Source organism: Belonocnema kinseyi, chromosome 6 (genome assembly GCF_010883055.1).
Source record: "Belonocnema kinseyi isolate 2016_QV_RU_SX_M_011 chromosome 6, B_treatae_v1, whole genome shotgun sequence".
In the NCBI taxonomy this organism is placed as follows: domain Eukaryota; kingdom Metazoa; phylum Arthropoda; class Insecta; order Hymenoptera; family Cynipidae; genus Belonocnema; species Belonocnema kinseyi.
Genome location: NC_046662.1, coordinates 41,437,979 through 41,450,596, shown reverse-complemented (window position 1 = coordinate 41,450,596; position 12,618 = coordinate 41,437,979). Strand labels below are relative to the sequence as shown.

The 12,618-nt window shown below is 24.5% G+C and overlaps 1 protein-coding gene across 1 annotated transcript in view; it reads right to left on the bottom strand.

Moving 5' to 3' along the window:
* Positions 1–12,618, bottom strand: part of LOC117175116 (putative polypeptide N-acetylgalactosaminyltransferase 9) — a 524,817-nt gene that overhangs the window by 107,976 nt on the left and 404,223 nt on the right. The window lies entirely within an intron of this gene.

The following is a 12,618-nucleotide window of genomic DNA, read 5'->3' as shown; positions in this document are numbered from 1 at the left end:
AGGAATCTTTCAAAATATTTCTAAAACGCAAAGGAAAGCTTTCGAAATTATATAAGACTTTCTACAGCCTCATGCCGGTTTCTTCGATCCCTTAAAACCATTAAGATCCCTTGAAACGTTGTTGTTTTCTTAACAATTCCTTGGAATCTTTTAATACAGCCTCAAAAATTGTGAACCCTTTTAAATATTTTTAAATCCCTCGGAATATTAAAAAAATATTTAAAAACCTTATTACTAAAATCATAAAAACCCTTGGAAATCAATTTAAATTGTTTTATTTTTTTAACATGCCTTGCAATCCTGTTAAATATTCTAAAAAATTTTGTTGTAACCATTCAAATCCTTTAAAATCTCTTCAAAGTTTTTATACTTCTTGAAAAAGTCTTGGAGTTTTTGAAAATACCTTAAAATCTGTTTGAAAAGTTTAAAATTACTTCAGATTATTGAATTCTTTAAAATGATTAAAATTGTATAAGATCTCGTTGAATCTTCAAAAAATTCGTGATAAAAAAAATATAAGATATGCTTTCAAACCCCATGACATTTTTTTGGAATGCTTCAAAATCATAAAAATAGTTGGATAACTCTTTAAAATTCTAAATCGCGTGAAAGGGTCTCAGAATTTTTTAAAATGCCTTAAAATATTTTCAATATTTAAAAATGCCTTGAAATTTTTTTATATCCCCTGCAAATTTTTAAAGCTCTCAAAAATTCCTAGGAATTTTCAAAAATACTGTAAAATTAGTCAAATCCTCTGGAATATCTTCAAAATATTTAAATCTATTAAAAATATCCTGGAATGTTTTAAAATACGCTAAAATATTTTAAATTATTTAAAATCTCATTAAATGACTCAAATCAATAAAAAATTCCTTATAATATTTTTAAATAACATACAATATTTTAATTCCTTTAAAACCTTTTGACATCCCTTGACATTTTTAAAAACTGTTAAAAATTCTGAGGAATTTTTTTTAATCACCTAAAAAATTTCCGATATCTGGAAATCCTTTATAGTCCCTTGAAATATTTTGTAATCCTTCCTAACTATTTGAAGCTCTTTAAAATTCTTCAAATGTTTTGAAAATACAACACAATCTTTAAACTCTTTTAGAATAAATTCAAATGATTGAAATCTATTAAAAATTTCTTGAAATCTTTTAAAATTCCATAAAAATTTATAAAATCATTTGTATTTTTTTGACAGTCCTATCTAATACAAATTTCTTGGAATTAAAAAAAAAACCTGAACTATGTTAAAACTTTTGAAATGTTTCAAAAGCCTTTGAATTTATTGAAATATATTCCAAATTCCTTCGAAATTTGGAAAATACGCTAAAATGTTTTAAATCCTTTGAAACCTTTTCAAATCCCTTAAAACAAATTATAGCTCTCTCATTTCATTTCTCCTACTAAATACCCTTTATTTCTCCTCACTTCCCCTACCACCCATCCCGATAATTTCCCCTAATTTATCTTTTTTTTGGGTTGCGAGTTAGGAGTTAAGAATTAAGAGTCTCAAGAAAGCAGTCAAGAGTGAAGAGTTATGAGTTATGAGCTATGAGTTAGAAATTAGAGGTTAGGAGTTAGAAGTTAGTAGTTAGGAGCTAGGAGCTAGGAGTTAGAAGTTAAGAGTTAGGAGTTAGGAATTAGGAGTTAGGAGTTAGGAATAAAATGAAAAATTACTGTCGATTATTAATTTTAAAATTCGTAATGTTTCTGGAGGGTTTTCAAGATTTATTTTCGAAATAAATGGTGTTCTACTGTCCAAAAGGTACTTTATAAAAAGGTGGTCAATTTTCTAGCAATATCTCAGAGTTAATCGGCAATCGTTTGAAATTCTGCGCTTTGTAATCGTCGTTATCGATAGAGTTCTTTTTAAATTCGTTTTCCCACGAAGCTATTGTGCCCACATCGTCGTAAATTCCATTTCTAAGTATCCCAACAATAAAAATTGATATATGGTGGATATTATCACACGAGAAGGGCAGAAGCGTTGGAGGCCAAGTCGGATATCTGGAAATGAGAAAATACGATAATGCAGCCATATCGGACGCAGGAGTCTAAAACTCGACAGGAAATTTTCTTGGCTGTATTCCACACGTGCACTGTCATAAAACTCATAGAATGTTCTGGACTTGATTATAGTTTTCTTTATCACTTCATGCAAATGGAAACTTTAATTAGGAGTTATATTAAAAAATTAGTTCTATTTTTAGTATAGATTTTGACTAGAAGGTAAAATTCACATACTTTCTAGAAAGTATATTTATTTTATAAGTTATCAATTTAGGAAGTAAAATATTTTATTAGGAGTATCTATAATAATATATAATTATTTTATGGATGGTGAAATTTTGAAAAATATATTTTTTCAGACCAATATTCTTCAACTTTTACCATCATTTTATTAATATTCATCCTGGTAGAATATTCCGTCTTGTGGGAACTTCATTTTCAAACTTGGATGACTTTTATTTCGAGCTAGAGTTAAAAATAATTCAAGTTAAAAAGAATTAAATTTAAATTCGAAGTTATTTAAATTTATTGGTAAAATTGTTTGCAAAATATGATTGATTTCCATAAAATTGAAGTGAATTTAGAGAAATTTAAGACATGCGAGAAGAATTTGATGAAATTCGTAAAAATTTGAAGTGAGTTAAAAAAAAGTTTAAATTATTTTTTTTTCAATTTCCAAATATAAAAAAACTAATCGAATTTATTCAATAAAAATGAATTTAAAAAAATTAAGAATGTTCTAAAGAATTTGATGAAATCTCTTTAAATCATTAAAATCATTACAAACTCATTAATACAATTTTTTAATCCCTTAAAAAAATTAAAATGCTTGGAAATCCCTTTGATTTTTGAAAATATTTTGAAAAGGCTTGGAATTTTTTTAGATTCCTTGAGACTTCTTAAACTTTTTAAAAAATACTCGAAATTTTAAACCAATCTAAAATATTTCAAATCCTTCTAGTACCCATAAAATTACTAAAATCAATTTAGATTTGCTTACAAATTTTTTTAATATCTTGAAATAATTCAAATCCTTGAAGATATTTTGAAATCTCTTGCAATTTTTTAAAGCTTTTAAATATGTTTTAAAATTGTTTGAAATGCACTAAAATATTTGAAATCTTTTGAAATCTTTCGAAATCTCTTGAAAATGCCTTTGCATCTTTCAAAATGCCCTTAAATAATTTAAATCATTGACAATATTATGAAATCTCTTGCAATTTTTGAAAGCTTGTAAGAATTCTTGGAAAAAATGAAATTTACCCTGAAAAATCTCAGATATTTTAAAATTTCTTTGAAATCCTTTGGAATATTTTCACATACCTTAAATCACTGAAAATAATTTCAAATACCATTTAATTACTCAAGTCAATAAAAAATTCCTTGGAATCCCTTCCAAATTTGTCGAAATTTACAAAAATACCCTGAAATTATTTACAATAATTAAAAACTTCTTACAATTTTTTAAAGCTCTTGGAGATTCGTAAGAAATTTAAAAAACACCCTAGAATATTTTATATCTCGTTAAATTACATAAATAAATTCAAAAATCATTGGAAACTTCTTCCTAATAAATCAAAAAAATTTTAATGCTGCAAAATAATTCCAATCTTTTACAATAAGTTAAAATCTCTTCCAGTTTTTTAAAGCTCTTGAAAATACTTTAGAAACTTAAAAAAATGTCCTAAAATATTTGAAATCCTTTGAAATCATATTAAATTAATTAATTCAATTGAGAATTCCTTGGAACCTTTAAAAAAAAACCTAAAATAATTCAAATCCTGACCCATGTATTTACATCTTTTGCAATTTTTGTAAGCATGTGAAAATTGCGGACATTTTTTCAAAATACCCTGAAATATTTTAAATCTTTTGAAATCTGTTTAAATTTCTTGAAAATGCCGTGGAATCTTTCATAAGACCCTAAAATACTAAACATCACTTGAAATTCCATTTAATAACTGAAATCAAATAAAAATTCCTTGGAAACCTCTTTTAAATTTCTCGGTAATTAAGAAATACCCTAAAATCCTTTACAATAATATAAAATCTCTTGCAATTTTTTAAAGCTCGTGTTTGAACTCTTTTGAAATATTTGAAAACACTTGAAAATTCCTTGGAATTTTAAATAATATCCTGAAGCAGTGACATCAATGGAAAATTCCTAGAAATCTTTTGAAATTCTGTAAAATATTTTAATTTGTTAGCAATTCCTTAAAATCCGTTGAAATATTTTTAATCTTTGGAAAATTCCTTGAAATTTTGCGAAACATGCTAAAATAGAACAAATTGTTCAAAATGCCATTAAATTACTGAAAATAATTGAAAGTTTCTTGGAATCGTTTTCCAAACTATTTAGAGTCTAAAAAAATACCCTAAAGTAATTTATATATTTTAAATCCTTCACAATAATTTAAAATCTTTTGCAACTTTTAAAAGCTCTTGAAAATGCCTTAAAATCTTTTTGAATATCCTACAAGATTGAAAATCCTTTGGAATCCCGTTCAATTAAACGGAATTTTTGAAAATGCCGTTTCAAATCCTTAAAAAATAATTTAAAATCACTACTTTCAATTTTTCAAGGCTTCTGAAAGTTTCTTAGAAATTAAAAATATATCCTAAAATATTTAAAATCCCATTAAATTACTGGAATTAATTGAAAAATCCTTAGAATACTCTTCCTAATTATTCAAATCTTTAAAAAATATCCTAAAATATTTCAAATCCTTTGAAATCTTAATTAATTACTGGTGTCAATTGAGAATTCTTTTGCATTTTCAAAAATACCTTAAAATGTTTTAAAGATAATTAAATCTTCTGAAATCTTTTGAAACTTTTTAAAGTTCTTGAAAACGACTTTAAATCTGCCAAAATACCCTAAAGTACCGAAAATTCTTGAAAATCAAATTAAATGATTGAAATTAACTGAAAATTCGTTGGAATCATTTAAAATATCTTAAAATCTTAAAAATTTATTAATATCATGGGAAATTCTTTCAAGGCTTTTTACAACCCCTTAAAATTTTGTTTAGGTCCTTAAAAATTCCTCGGATTTTTTAAAAATACCCTGCATTTTTTGGAATAACTATAAATATCCTACAGAATCCTATTAATAATCGTATTAATAATATCCTATAAATAAACCTGTAAAAGTAACTAAAAACTAATTAAAAAAAAAAGTTACTAAAATTGACTATTGGTAACCCTGCTAACACTATAATGATTAATAACTTTAATTTAATTTGGTTAATTTTGAACTTTACCCAAGTCAGTTTAATTTAATTAAATTATTATTTGAAATATAATAATAAATAATTTATTCTTAAAAGAAAAAAATATAAAAATTTCAAGAGCCTGAATTTATTATTATGAGAATTATTATATTGATAAGAAAAAACAAAAGTAAAAATATAAATACAAATGATAAAACATGCTATTTTTTAATCTCAGTTTAAATTTACCGTTTAATTTGACGAGATTTGGTTGTTTGCATAATATTATTTGCTAGTTTAAATTCCTAGTGACCGCCCAGAGTGAAACGCGCGCATCTTTCTATATGAAGAAGGGTAATTGAATTGATGGGCTTATTTTGCTTGAGACTATGAGGTCCCAGAACCTGTTATTACGAAACAAAATTTATGGCTTTGAATCCATAAGAAAATACTGTACGCTTAACAAAGTTTTCACAAGCCATTACTCTCGATTTATTTCGAAGAGTGGTTATTACTTTAAAATCCTTCTAAAGCTTGAACCAATATCTATCGAGCTGCTCATTTACTAAAAAAGTTTTAGAAAACATTCGCTTTTGAAAATTTTATTCCAATTCGTCAATATTAGTTGAATCGGGACGACTGAAAAATCATGAAAAATAAAATTACGAACAATTCGAAATTCCCGAATTGGAAAATTACCGAATAGTTAGCTTCCCGAATAATACATTTTCCGAATAATTACATTTGCAAATGGAAAAATTCTTGAATAATAAAATTCCTAAATTATAAAGTTCTTAAATAATAAAATTCCCGAGTTGGAAAATTCCTGCATAATGAAATTCCCGAACAAGACAATTTCTGAACAGTTTTTAATATAAACTAATTGGAAAATTTCCGATACAAAATTGCTATAAAATTCTACTACAAAAACTACAAAATTCCCGAATGATCAAATTTTTAAATTATAAAACTACCGAATAATAATATTCCCGGATTGGAAAATTCATGAATAATCAAATTTCTTACCGAAAAATACCGAATAATAAAATTTCAAAGTAATAAAATTCCCGAATAATAAGATTCAAAAAATACAAAAATTTCCCAATTGTAAAATTCCCGAATAATAAAATTCCTAAATTATAAAACTCATAAATAAGAAAATTTCCTAGTAATCAAATTGCCGAATATTAGGATTCCAAAATTACGAAAATTCCCGGATAACAAAATTCTGGACAAAAAATTGCTGAATTATGAAATATCCGAAATAGAAAATTCCCGAATAAAAAATTCTTAATTTATAAAACTCATGCATAATAAATTGCCCAAAAAATAATATTACAGAATAATAAAATTCCCAAATAATAAAATTGCTGAATAATAAATTTTCTGAATGATAAATCTCCTAAGTAATAATATTCTTGAATTTTGAATTTCACGAATAAGATTCCCGACATAAAATAGCGGAATAATAAAATTCCCCAATAATAAGGTTAAAAAATTACGAAATTCTTGAATTGCAAATTTCCCGAATAATAAGATTCCCGACAGAAAATTGCTGAATTATAAATATCCAAACTAGAAAATTCCCGGAAAATAAAATTCCTAAATTATAAAACTCAAGAATAATAAATTCCCAAATAATAATATTACCTAATATTAGAATTGACGAATAATAAAATTACAAAATAATGAGGTTCCAAAATTACGAAATTCCCAAAATTTAAAATTGACAAATAATAAAATTTCCGACAGAAAATCGCCGAATTAAAATATATCTGAACTAGAAGATTCCCGAATGATTCCCGATAGATTTCTAAATCATATAATTCCCGACACTGTAAAATTTCCGGGTAAGAAAATTACCGACAAAAAATTTACGAATTATAAAATGTTCGAACTAGAAGACACCCTCATAATAAAATTTCCGAATAACAAAATTTACTAATAACAACTTCCCCGAATAATAAGGTTCTAGAAAAGAATTGCCAAATTATAAAATATCTGAACTAGAAAATTCCCTTATTAGAAAATTTACGAATTTAAATGATTAAATTATTTTTGATAAATACTATTTATTTATTGAAAATAGAATAATTAAATCTTTTTATTTTACAAAATTTTAATATTTAAAGTTTCTAAAATTATTTTTTGCATTGGAAATAACAATAATTGTTGTTGGAGTTTTCTATTTTGGATATTTTTTAATATGGCCACTTTTTGTTGGGAATTTTATTATTCGGGAATCTTCCAATCCGGGAATTTTACAATTCGGGAATTTTTCCCAAGAAACCTTAATGATTCAAAAATGGAGTTTTACGAGTTTTTGGCGCTAATTAATATTTTTTACGGTTCTGTTCATTCCAGTTGTTTCAAGCACGTAATTTATTACTTCCTATTAATAATTAAACGTTTCCTAAATGCTCTTCCAAATTCTGAACTAAAAGGACGAATTTTCAAAACAACATTTTTTAAAAAATTGTTTAATTTTTACCAAAATTATAAAAAAATTGTTTAATTTTCAACAAATAGATTAATTGTCAACGAAATGTTCAAAATGAATTTATAATCCAAAAAGACAAAGTTTCAACTAAACCGTTGATTTAAAAAAAATAATTTCAATAAAGTCGTTTAATTTTTTAAAAATTAGATTAATTTCAGCAGAAAAATGAATTTAAAGAAAAACTATCCATGAAATTGCTACACTTTTCACGAAAATATTTCAATTTTCAGACAAAAAGATGCATTTTCAAGCAAGAAGATTAATTTCCTACCAAAATAGTTTATTTATTTGAGAAAAATAATCATTTAAAACCAATAATCTTAATTTATTACCAACAAACAAAATTTTTTGACAAAATACATGAATTTTTAGCTAAGGTAGAAAAAACTTTTTCAAGAATAAATTATTGTTATAAAAAATAGAAAATGGCTTAGAATTAGCTGCTTGTGAAAATAAATTTCGAGTTTCAACTCGTTTCACCTAATATGTACGATTCTGAATAAAATGTATAAAAACGTATTCTTTTCAACAAACAAAAAAATGAATTTATTTTCTTGTGGATTGCTACCAAATTTTGGGGCGATATTTATAAAAATTTGAAAAAAGTCCAATGTATTTTTCGACTACCCTATTCCACAACCATTTATTTTTTTATTATTTTACAAAATGGGGGCAATTTGTTTCTATAAAAATATCTATCAATTCCCCAAATTAGGACAATATTGGTATATAAAAATTTCAAGAGCCTGAATTTATTATTATGAGAATTATTATATTGATAAGAAAAAACAAAAGTAAAAATATATATACAAATGATAAAAAATCCTATTTTTTAATCTCAGTTTAAATTTACCGTTTAATTATAATTATGAGCCTGAAGCTAACCCCTTCTACTATTTTTCAATACGAAAAATAAATAGAATGTTCTATAAATGTCAATCAAAAAATGAATAATGACTTTAAATCATTTAATACTAGCTTGAGCATATCTTTAATTAAATTCTTTAAACATTTATATGTCAATAAATGGTAGAGGAAGTTGAGGATCTATTTGAATTATATAATTTTAATAAATTTCAAAACCAGACGTATTGAGCGGAATGAAAATTATAATTTAACACAAGCAAAAGTGACTTTATTTTTAAATATCAATAAAAAGTTGTATTTTTGCATCATGTGAAAAATGGCCATTTTTAAATATTTTTATTGCATTATCTAAATTGCGATAATTATTTTTGGAAACCAAAACTTGCTCGGAAAAGATAAATTTTGTCAAAAAATGAACGAGTTGCATTCCCAGTTAAAATAATTAATTTTCAATCAAGAAAAAAAAATTCCAACAAAAAGAGCAATAGTTGATAGTTCCACTTTAAAATGTTTTGTAATTTTGCAGTCAAAAACAGCTGCGCTAAAACAGAAAATACAAATTTTTAACCAATTATTTGTATTATTTACCAAAACTAAATAGAATAGTATAATTTTTAGTTAAAAAAATTAATTTTCACATAAAAACGAATTTTTAATTAAAGAATTGAATTTTTAACCCAAGAATATTAGTTTTTTTAAATACATGAATTTTCAACCAATTATTTAAATTTTTAAAGAAATTTGTAATCTAATATTTAAATTTTCAACCAAAGAAATTAATTTTCAACAGGAAAAGGTAAATTAGTCACCAAGAAGATCAATATTATTCCATAAAGTACTAAATTGCAACAAAATACAAAAGTTTAAATTGAATAACTGAATTTTCCACTTGAGAAGATACATTTTAATCCAAACATGGAATAGTTAAATTTTTATCTGAGAATTTGCCTTTTAACCAAAAGCAAACTAATTTACCTCTAAATAGACACATTTTTAAGCATAGAAATTATTTTCAACTGTAAGGATAAATTTTCAACTATAATCAATTTTTAAACCAATAGTTGAATTTTCAAATAAAAAATATGCATATTCTACCAAGAAGAAATTAATTTTTAACCCAAAAAAGACGAGAAAAGAATTTTAAACAAAAAAGGACAATTTTCTAACAAAAATAGAATATCTACATTTGCAGTTGAACAAATGTTTAAAAAAAATAAGTTTCAACAAAATAATTACGTTTATAAGCAAAGAAATTAATTTTTAACTAAAATAATTCAGCTTTAACCAGAAAAATGAATTTTTTTACCAAATATTTGAAATTTCAACCCAAAAAATGAATTTTTCACCAAAAAAGAGTTTAAAGGAAAATTTTTTATTTTCTAAGATTTCCTCCAATTGCAGGTGAATTTTATTTTCTTTAAATATATCTAGAAGTTTTCGAATCTTCTGAACAATAAAAAAATATATTAATCTTGAAAATATTAAAAAAAAAATTAAAACTAGGATTAATCAGAAAAGTTTAACTGATTTTGTATTTTATTTTTGTTTCAAATTGATTTTAAAAGAATATTTTGAAAGATTTCGAAAAATGTCAACAGATTTACAAAATTAATAAAGCAAAATTTGAAATATTTTGAAGCATTTTTTTTGTACATATTGCACAATTTTTGGAAAGTTTTCGAAAAAATTCCAATAGTTTTTGAAGATTCATAGAAGGTTTAGAAGTTTCTAATAGGTTTAAATCTGATTCGAAATTTTTGAAATATTAAAAAAATTGTTAAAGAAAATGTAGGTTTTTGAAGATTCGGAAAAAATTTAGAACTTTAAACTGTAGTCTAAAGAATGAAAATTTAGTTTAGAATTTCCACGAAAATTTAAAATGATTTTTTATTCTGAAAAATAACTTTTAAGTGAATTTTTACAAATATTTCAAAACATTTCGAAAGATTTCCGAAACTATCGAGCAAATATAAAAACTAATTTCAAATTTTGAAAATACTTTGTTTTTTAGAATTTCTAGAAAAATTCGAGTCAGTTTAAAATATATTGAGGAATTTCAGAAATTTTTCAGGAATTAAAAATATTTTATAACTTGAAAGATTTCCAAAAATTTGCGAAATTATCTCTAGTTTTCTTCGAAACTTCTTAATGTCCCAAATATCTTTTAAAATGATTTGAATTTTTCCAAGAATTTTGTAAAATCCTGTACAACTTTAAAAACAAACTTATTATATTAATTATCTTGTTCCCAGATTTAGAATCTTATATTAGCTCGAATGCAAGTGCTCAAAAACTTTTAATAAATAAATAATTATTTTAAACTTGTATTTTTTATTAAAAATTGTTTTTACTTTAAATATAAAAACTACATGCGCGCGTAGCGCGTGATTAGTAACGATACGCTCTAAGAAATAATAATAAATGAATAATAAATAATAAATAAATTGTAATAAATTAATAATGAGTCAATAATTTATCCTATTCGCTTGAATAGCAAATATTATTTTAAATGTGCAATCCTGCCTTCCATTATAGATTGCTATCAAATACACGACATAATGAAGACCAAACATATAATGATCTTGACTAGGTCATTTTTTACTGTGTGGTATCTCTAATGCTACCATGGCCATTAGTATCGATTTCGAATAAACAGATACTTTGTCATGTATCTCTGAAGTGAAAAAGAATGTCATCAACACTAAATTCACAAAATGTGTGATTTATAGCCCCTTTATCGATTAAACAGGTGTTTAATTCACCTGTAGGTGTACCTTTCTTTATTAACTTTAAATAGTATTGTTATTTTTTCAATAAGTCTATTAATTAATTTTTTATGTTAAATATTCAATAGTGGTGATTACTGATTATTCTTTAAGAAACAAAAAAAATCTGCCTCAGCCCGAATTTGAACCCTAAACGGCACTGTGCATGAGCGGAGTTTTAACGGTGACGCGTTCTGGTAGCTTTCAATTATTTCAAAAAACGTTTAGAGGCTTTTAAAGTTTGTATTCTAAGCAAATAGGATATCGGTTAAAATCTTTTAAATATTTTGAAGAACTTTGAAATCTGGTGTACTGTATTTTCCCTTTTTGAAATGTTAAAAATGATTTTTTTTCAATCAAAATTTTTTTAATTAAATGCAGATAAATTGAAAAATTCATAATTTCTAATTTTTATAAATTATAGAGTTCAAAAATTTAGATTAAGTTTAAAATAATTTTTTAATTTCAAAAACTACTTTATGGGAAAATTGAAAAAGATTAATGAACAATTCAAATGTATGCCTAAGATTTAAGAAAAAAATGTAGAATATTTTGAAGAATAAGCTTTTGATTTTACAAGACCACCATATTTTCAAAAAATCGAATAAATTAAAGAGATATTTACAATATTTGGAAATATATAAAAATACTTTGAAGCGCAAAAATATTTCATCCAACTCTAAATAAAATTTATATTTTGAAAAAATTAGAATAAAAAATGTAGTAGAATGATAAAAAATCAAATTCCTGGCATGGTAAAATTCCTGAGCCGGAAAGTTTCCAAATAATAAAATTCTCGAACAGTTTATAATGTGACCGAATTGGAAAATTCTCGACATAAATTTCAGAATTATAAAATATCTGGACTATGAAATTTTCCAATAAAAAAATTGTTAAAACATGAAACTCCCGAACAACAAGATTCGTAATTTATAACATTCTCGACAGAAGATTGCCGAATGATAAGCTATCTGAAATAGAAAATTCCCAAATAATAAAATTCTCGAGAGAAAATTGCCGAATGATAAAATATCCAAACGATTTCCACAAGTGTCAAAAATAATTGTTTAATTTTGAAAAATAGTATAAAAGAACATTTAAAATTACTAATAAACATTTCAAATGTATGCCTAAAATTTCAGAAAAAAAGTAGAATACGAGGGTGGATTGATAAGTTTCCGGCCTGACCAAGAGATGGCGCCACTAGGCCTACTTTGAGGTGGCGTTCTATAGTACCATCCTTAGATAGCTTGTA